The sequence below is a fragment of the Thunnus maccoyii genome, chromosome 12 (genome assembly GCF_910596095.1).
Source record: "Thunnus maccoyii chromosome 12, fThuMac1.1, whole genome shotgun sequence".
NCBI classification, from domain to species: Eukaryota; Metazoa; Chordata; class Actinopteri; order Scombriformes; family Scombridae; genus Thunnus; species Thunnus maccoyii.
This window is the reverse complement of record NC_056544.1, coordinates 18,872,113-18,879,541: the sequence shown is the minus strand read 5'-3', so window position 1 is coordinate 18,879,541 and position 7,429 is coordinate 18,872,113. Positions and strand designations below refer to the sequence as shown.

Below are 7,429 nucleotides of genomic sequence, written 5' to 3'. Positions count from 1 at the left end.
GTTTACAGCCTTCTATTGGCTGATTCTATTGCCAATCAAACGTGCGCTCCTATTGGCTAGTTCAATTGCCTCCGCCTGTGTTTTTTTCCCTCCCTTGTGCACTTGTTCTCTATTGGGCAGTTTAACTGAGCGGGGGCATGCCTTTGTCCCGCTCAGCAAGTCAGAGCCCAGAAGCCCCGCCCTATTGTGATGTGACGGTGTTCATATCAAACAGCCCCCGCTGCACTCAGACACGCAGCTGAGCTGCTCGCTGTTCGCTTGTTTATTCAAAGTTAATTAAACGTGTGGCGTGAACGAACACCTTCACTCTGGACATTTGTCTGTTAAACAGCTACAGCCAGCAGCTGGTTTGCTTAGCTTAGCACAGCACAAAAACTGGAAACTTGTCTATAGCGTGGTTCTGTCCAAAGGTAATATTTCTTTTCCTCACCAGCATCTCAAAACCTCATTAATTAACACACTGTATGTCTTTGTTTCGTTTCAAGTGCAGCTGTTTTCCTGTTTCCAGTTTTTTATGCCAAGCTAAGCTAACCATCTGGCTGTAGCCCTGTATTTAATGGACAAATGTCAAAGTGCTAACTCTCGGAAAGAAAGAAAATGAGTGTATTTCCTAAAATGTCAGCTTGAATAGAAGTGTGTTCTAGTTTTTGCTTGATTGACAGGAGTTCTTGTCTATCATACTGAGTCATGGTAGCAAGCCTCTCCTTCCATGTACCTATTCTTTAAATACCTGGCTCTTGTTAGTAAGTTCAAACCAAAATAAGGCTTAAAAATGTCCCTCCAGAAACCCAACAGTGACGTGTTTCACTTCTGTCGACATGGTATACAGCCATCACCTCAGACCTAGTTGCTTCTCTTTTATGTAATCCTTTTGTGGCAGAAAAATGGATTTTGTTCTGTTTTCATGCAGCGAACACACACTTGCATTTTATACTGTAAAACGTCTTGAAATTCCAAAGCAATTTAGAAGTCCAAGCTTATGTTTTGCCTCCCAAAGTTCTGCAGCAGCTTAAACATATAAGGAATGAAAGAGACAATCGAGCAAGGAACAAAAATTTAATCAAATCCTGCCAGAAATTCCTGTGTCTAACTCTCTGAATTACAGATGTTTGAATTAAAACACACAATACAAGTGAGGTGCCCCACACTGCTCAATATAGATATCTTCAAGGCGTCGACATCCTCTTCCCTTGAACAATCGATTTGATGTACCTCTGGTAATTCTTCCCATAGTCATGCATCAGTGTTTTGTTAGAGGCAGTGTAATGGATTTGAAATTAACTTTCTCCTACCCCAGCTGTTTATTTTATTAAAAACAAGCTACAAATGCTGCCTGGATCTGTGTATAGCGATACCGGGCTGAGAACTGACTAGACATTGCAGTTAAATCAATCTAGCTGTCCTAATTGAAAAATTAAGATCTCACAAAAGCCTGAAAAAGAAATTCAAGCAAACAAATAATTTTTTCAGTCAGCTCTCTAATGAAGTGCTGCAGTGCACAGCCTCGTTGATTCAGACAGTCTCTATTTATTCATTTTTTAATGGATTTAGTAATCAGTGTGTTCCAGTATGATAGGCCTTTTTCACAGGAGCAACTCTGACTTTTTATACTATTAAAAGCACAGGTGTTACTAATAATATTAACGATGGTGGTGAGCCAGCGTGCACAATACCAGACACCTGAAATTGGAACAGCTAGATGGAAGTCAGCCATCAGGAACTGTATTATTTACACCTGTGTTTTTCCTACTGTGATGTGTCTTTTGTGAAGAAGGCTTTGTAGGGTCTTGAACCTAATGTTTACACTTCGTAATTTTTTTTTTTTTTTTTGTGAAAATTGTGTGCTTTCTTCTGTTGTATCACAAAAACAGATGTCTGATGGGAAAGAAGACTACTCCTGTGTAGCTGTATGTCACGTCATGTCATATTATGGTATGGTATACCAGATTCCAAAAAGACAGTTACAGCTGAATGATACAGTATGACATATGGATGGGAATATGGATGTGGATCTGAATGTAAATGTGTTCTGCGTATACAGTGTATGTATATATGGGAGAAGGAAATGCAGAGCTGCTGTCTCTGGTTTGTGTCACTCACACTAAACTAATAAAACTCAGCTGTTGGTCAGTTAGGGAGGCTGATGGTCATGTGACTTGGGTAATTTAATGATGATGTATTCCCAGTTACATTGTGGTCTAATTTTATAAGACTTATGATGTGTTGAAAGAAAGGTAAAATACAATGCAAATGATTACTGCTAAAATGACAAGCATTAAGTAGAAGTGTGTTGAATTATCATTATATTGAATGTATACCTCACAGAAACTTGTGATTGATATATGGGCACAAAGTATGTTAAAAATAATCTCACTCAGTGCACTGGATAAAAGAATAAGTGTGTTTATATTAAACTTCACCTTTTTATTAAACTTCACCTTTTTAAAAAAAAAAACCTCAAGTAACGATCGAGAAATGAGGGTGTAATATGGCAAGAATAACTTTAGGAAAAATAAAGCCAGAAGAAGGATTGAAAATAATGCTGTAAAGTAACCTTGAACAGTTGGAAAAAAATAAAAGAGCATAAATGGACAGAACTGGTTATGCCAGTCATAACCAGTTCAGCCCAAAACCTATTTTTGGGACTTTGGGTCCGCAACAGGTGATGTATTATAATGATTATAATGGTGTAATTGGCTAGTATGAAGAGGCTGGACATTAGTTGTGCCCTATATAAAGCAAAAGGTATAAAAACTGAGGTGTGGCTTTGTTCCCCAGAGCATCTGGTGGACCTTGTGTATACTGTAACTGCTCTCCTTTTTTGCCTGGCATTAAAGTACTTTTTTGCTGCTCAGAACTCGGACTCCTGATGATTCTTTTCATCAAAAAGAAGTTTTGTCCTTGAGCTGATCTGAAACTTTTTTCAACTGAGGTCCACACAAGATACACAACAACATTTCAATATGGTGCAACACAAAAATAGAGACTGTATGTAACATAGACATTTAAATTATTAAATGGTTAGGGACCATTTAGCACCTGATTCAGAGTAAATCAGGAACTAAGTGGTGATCCTTGTAATAGAGCATGTTAACAATACACATGGTAAAATGTGCCAAAGATTACAATGATAAAAGATTAAAAAGTCGTGAACAGTGTTGGAGGTCCATGATTAATTGTGGGGAAATGTCTGTGTTGAGCATGTTACACATCCTGAGGGAAGCAGCTCAGTACTTTATGTCCTTCGCTGCATTCTGTTCACATAGCTTCTCTCTCTGACACGAGCCTGACATCTCTGGGGAAACTGAAGCCTGAAGGCAGAGAGTTTTTGTTCTTGTGGTACCTACAGTACTTTCAAAACAGCACAAGATGGCATAGGGATCACAATCCAATATATTGCATTTCAGGGCATTTCATATCAGGGTATAAATTGTACTGGGGCTTCATTTCGTGACATCGTAAAACTCAACTGATAAGTCCTAAACTGTTTTATAGCTGAAGATAGAGCCAAGTAAGATTGTTTCACTGCCATCTTAGACCCCAATCATATCTACTTCAGTGAGGGCAGTTTTTTTTCTTCCATCTTGAACTTTGTGCTTATAAATATTTGCATCCAAGGATACAAGGTGGAAATACATAACAAACCCGCATCTATTCTATGCCTTTTAGAGATTAGGGACTTCACTGAAATGCCATCCACATCCCACCACTGAACAGATTAAATCCCAGCTGAGATGTGAAATCAGATTTGCTAAATTGAGGCCTGTCACATTTTCTTAGAGGTTTCTGTCAAAACAAACAATCTAAAGATGATGTGTGAGTTATATGTGATACTATCAAATTTCACAGATTAATATGAATTGAATAATACACTGAATAAATTGCTAAATTGATAGATTGCATTTAATTTAAGGTCATACTGTATGATTACATAAATTAGATTACATGTTTTGGGGTGCTGTGTCTGTTTTATTTAGAGAAATGCTAGCATCTGAAGATGCTGTTTTGACTGTGTAACATCACTCTAAATAAAATATCTGGCTATCAAACCAGCTTAACTATGGTGTTGGCTAAAATATTGAAATGAAAGGTTTCAAAGGTGGAGAAAAGGATTAAGCTTCACTATGAATTCCTGGCAGCTTTTAAATAAATTAAACATATACAGTAGGGGATCAAGGACAGGGTATTAAGCTGAAAGGTGTAGTCTGAGGATGGAAGAGTAACTATTGATTAAAGCCTCTTTCTGCTTGCTTATTGTACTGCGCAGTAATCTAGAGAATGCTCAGTAAATTGAACACTTAGAAAGGAAACCTGGTTAATCAAAGGTCTAACAGCCTCAACACGAAGGAATTAAGAACAAAAACTTGGAAGAATTTGAGCACATGTGAATTTCATCCAGACATGGCATCTTAAACTGATCAGTTGGCACTGCTATGTTGTCAATTTTTTTTCCCCACTTATTCAACGTCTCAGACACTCAGCGGGGTTTTCATCACATATTCTCTTTAGAATTCCTTAACACCCCGGCCTGCATGCTTGTCTTCAATTTTGAGACAAGTGCATGGAGAAATCTTCTGAATAATGATATCTGGTCAAAGGTTTGGGGAATACAGAATTGAGTTTCCCATCATATGACAGCTCGTGGCAAAGGTTTCACCTCTATTATCCATGATTTAGACGAAGAGCTCAGCTTCATTCAGCCAGTTCTTCATTAAAGTGCTGCTGCTGTAAATCCACATGATTATACAGAATGTGAATGATACTCCTGGCAGCCTCTCAATATGAGATGACGGTATATTTTTTTAATTAGCCAGAGCCTAAAATTTGTATAGTCAGATACAATTTTGCCTAAAATATTTCAATATAAATGAATTGTTACTGGTTGGAACAAGGGAAGAAGTTCGGGGACTAAAGGGGTAACACATTTACAATGTAATCTCCCTAATTAATTTTTGTAAAGCAAAATTATTAAAATAAATGATACTTTAATGACTAATTTAATTTCACTATTTGCACTATTACTCTGTTTTCCCCATTCGTCCTGTCTTGCAACCTAGAAACAATATTACTGTACCACATAATTATTTATGGGTACTTCCCCAGTCTCTTGTCTAATTTCCTTGTACTTAAACATGGTGGGTACCAGTTTAAATGCCTGGCATGAGAGTATTTTAATGACACTCCCATTTGACTTAAACAATTACACTGTAATTTCCTGTTTCTAATATAACAATATGCTGATGTGTGGGGAAATACTGTATATTGATGTGGACATTGGCATTACCATCTGGCTACTTTCAGTAACAACAAGCCTGAAACCACAACGTTACATTTATCATACTGTTCATCAGTTGTGCTGAAATGAGGAGTCGAGATAAGCCAATGGAGTTATTGTTCCAACATGTAGCCTAACAATTGTTAGCTCATTATTTCAGTTTCATGATCCCCAAATGTATTGTTTTGGTTCAAACCAAACAACAGATAGACAAGGTTAGTCACGGTTGAATATAGTGGAGTATTTAGCAGCTAAAAAGCCAGATATTTCCCTCAGGAACTGGTGGAGACCCTACTCCAGATGGATGCTATTGTTACTCTGTGGCTGCTGGATGTCTAAATACAACTGTGTGATGATCCCTCTGCTTGCTTGCCTTGCTCACTGCTGTGTTTTCTGGCTACAAGGGTGGAAACCTGAAGGTAACATGATTGGGACAGACCTGGGCCTGGTGTGTCCCATGCATACATAAGGCCAGAGTCCACAGAGGTCTCCCCTTCCCTAAAACTTGTATCTTTTTCACATTACAACACACTGTCATTCATCCACTTCCTACTCTACTGAAACTACAGACTTGTCATGCTTACTTACACTTAGGTGTGGTATAATTTGACTCTTTCATTAAAATGAATGTACTCTCTTTGTGTACTTACTTTGTATACCTGTGTGTTATCATTTTTGCCACAGATCTGACAACTGTTTGCTAACACCTTCACCATATCACATTTGTAAGGTGGTAATATGTCAATGTTGTGCTTACAGCTTGTTGCACTGCCCACAAGTGGCCAAAAAAAAAAAAAAAAAGCAATTCATTGGAATAACACTCAGAATTGTCTGATCCTCTTGGTAGCTGATTCATCATTCACTCTTCACTGATCATGCATACACAGTCAACTGTGCAAATATTCCTCCAGAGTAAAATACTGCTTTAGAGAAAAATCGAGGAGCAGATTACCAAAGACCTCTGACAAGGACAAAACATTATTGTGGAGATTGCAAGCCATCTTGTTTTTAAATGTGCTGCTTAAATTTCCAGCGAACCAGCCCTGCTAATGGCATTTAGTTTCTAATGAAGCCTCTGCAAAGACTTTTAGCTGAAGAAGATATTCTGTGATTTACCTCCGTTGCCAGGGTGCTGTTTGTGGAGATTCTCTGCTCTTAACTCATACTCATATGTTATAATTATGTTAACTTGGCACCTGGGAACACCACATGGCCACATGGTGGATACAGAGCAGAAAATGTTTACCATGACAACATAATTTCACCACAAATTGTGTTACCATTTCTCACCTGAGTAATGAGAAACAGCAGATGTCTCAAGTCTCCAAAGGTTTGAATGAGAGCGCCGACAGCATCGTGGCTCAGCTTTATCGGCCAGTTTTATAGAGAAAAAAGGCACAACATGACATCTTTTACAGTTGAACTGAATTTTGAATTTGTGTAATGTGCATCTTTAATGCCACAATGTGTTGTTATCGAGTGCTCCGGAGAAGTGTTTAAAACAGGCATCTCATGCAACACAGAATACTCTCCAACACTGTGACATGTATGGTGCTCACCATCACTGAGAAAACAGGCACAAGGTTAATCTGAGGCAATGGGAGTGACATCCCGTAAGGCGTTGCTCTTTGTCAGGCGATTTCACAAGGGCACCCAGGGCGTGTCAGTCTAGCACGCAATATTATGATGAAGATCATGGAAGGAATCAGCCTCTGGGAAATAAAGTGGCTGCGACCAACATATTTCTTCATCATCAGTGAGTAGATGTAGTGTCTGACATGCCAGCTCACACAAGCTGACTCACAGAGTGGCAGTTTTCGTATTATACTGCTGTATGAGCATTTCTCCACACAACATCATGAGCTTCTGGAAGGTTTTGATTGTTGAGTTACATACCTTTAGATAAATGAAGAAATATATTTCCATGCTCACACTGGCAGTGCACTACACCTCCTATTCATTTTAAAAAGACAAATGGAGCAGTCTATGAAATAACACCAAATTGCTATTAAATTAGAAAGCACTGAGTTGCACTCTGTAAATGAAACAAAGCTTAATTTGCGCTGCTAGCTATGCTTTTAAACTGTGTTTGAATGATAATTTCATGCACAAAATTAACTTTGTTTTTCCTTCTGGGCAGAGCAATTTCTGAAA

General features: G+C 38.3%; 1 long non-coding RNA gene across 1 annotated transcript; it reads left to right on the top strand.

Moving 5' to 3' along the window:
- Nucleotides 1-231: 231 nt before the first annotated feature.
- LOC121908956 lies at nucleotides 232-2,427 on the top strand. Its single transcript, XR_006099331.1, has 2 exons — nucleotides 232-410; nucleotides 1,872-2,427. It is a non-coding gene; the product is annotated as an uncharacterized LOC121908956 (long non-coding RNA).
- Nucleotides 2,428-7,429: the final 5,002 nt, after the last annotated feature.